At 35.8% G+C, this 1,685-nt stretch overlaps 1 protein-coding gene across 1 annotated transcript in view; it reads right to left on the reverse strand.

Moving 5' to 3' along the window:
• LOC106470210 (eyes absent homolog 1-like) overlaps positions 1-1,685 on the reverse strand; it is a 100,472-nt gene that overhangs the window by 37,733 nt on the left and 61,054 nt on the right. The gene's annotated exons all lie outside the window — the stretch shown is intronic.

Consider the following 1,685-nt stretch of genomic DNA (forward strand, 5'->3'; position numbering starts at 1 on the left):
ATATATATATATATATATATATATATATATATATATACAGGGTGAAGTAAAGAAAACCCATATTTCAGATTATTATACCTTAACACAACGATTTTATTCGGGACAGTTTGGGCATGTATAGTGTATTCTTTCTAAACCTTTCGTAGAAAGTAATCAATATAGTTTTCGTCATTCTCAATCAACTTATCAAGCCTATATCTAAACAACACTGTTGTAAACATAATCTGCTTTGGATAGTGTTTATTGATCCTCGCAAGAAACTGCACACTGGCACGCGTGTTATTCAAATCCTCACTTTCGTATTGTCGCAATAGGGAGAAGTGAAACGAGTGCAAGCTGTGTGTATGAAACGCCAGTGCCCTCACTAACGTTATGTTGTATCCTTACGTCCCCCCAACTTTGATAACGTAATACTTGTTGTATACGTTTGTGCAAGATCCCTCCAAACTTCAGATATCATGTCGACAAGATTAAGGCAGATTTTTATATGTACCAGTGACCTTCTGACCTTGACCTTCGACTCATGACTTTCTGAAGTTAATCAGTCTAAGAGTCGTATAAGTTTGGTCAATATCCATCCATCCAGTTCTCAGATATCATATCCACAAGGTTGAGAACGATTTAATATCTACTTGTGGACTTTTAACTTTTACCTTGCACCCATGAATCTCAAAATCAAGCCCAAGGCTTAGTACGTAGCACCTATTGTACAAGTTTGGTCCAATAGATCGGAACGGATGAACGGATAGGTGCGAATTAATGTGCTTCGTAGTATGACCATAATGTAAGAAACGGTAGTTTGCGAGAAAAGCGGTTTTAATATGCTGTATAATTTGATTTTGTGATACAAACACACTTTCGTGGATAAAACGTGAAATTCGTAATCTACTCTGGTAAAATGTTGTTCCTCTAGGAAAAGTACTTTTTAAGGTATAATCGTTTTAAATATGGAGAGTTCTTGATAATCACCCTATGTATGTTGAACATTTACAACTGACTAAAAGTTCTTATGACCACTAAACGACTAACTGTGAAACACAGTGAAGACTTATCTGCAGCTAAATATCTACATCCTACATAGTATTAGCCACACTATTAATACTTTACTACCGGTTTGATTATAATTTTAATCGACTGGTTAAGCGAATTTTTTCACGATTAGTAAGCTTTGAGTACTTACTATATACGATATGATTAAACTTCACACTATCAGTCATCTACAGCCTAGACAACTGTGATCCCAGATGTCACTGTAAATTGGATTTACAACTGTTGCAACTGAAGATGACTACATCTGGGATCACAGTTGTCTATGTAGTCATCTTCAGTTGCAACAGTTGTAAATTCAATTTACAGTGACATCTGGGATCACAGTTGTCTATTGTAGTCATCTTCAGTTTCAACACTTGTAAATACAAGTTACAGCACCATCTGGGATCACAGTTGTCTATTGTCACTGTAAATTGGATTTACAACTGTTGCAACTGAAGATGACTACAATAGACAACTGTGATCCCAGATGTCACTGTAAATTGGATTTACAACTGTTGCAACTGAAGATGACTACAATAGACAACTGTGATCCCAGATGTCACTGTAAATTGGATTTACAACTGTTGCAACTGAAGATGACTACAATAGACAACTGTGATCCCAGATGTCACTGTAAATTGGATTTACAACTG

The sequence above is a fragment of the Limulus polyphemus genome, unplaced genomic scaffold (genome assembly GCF_000517525.1).
Source record: "Limulus polyphemus unplaced genomic scaffold, Limulus_polyphemus-2.1.2 Scaffold3879, whole genome shotgun sequence".
NCBI classification, from domain to species: Eukaryota; Metazoa; Arthropoda; class Merostomata; order Xiphosura; family Limulidae; genus Limulus; species Limulus polyphemus.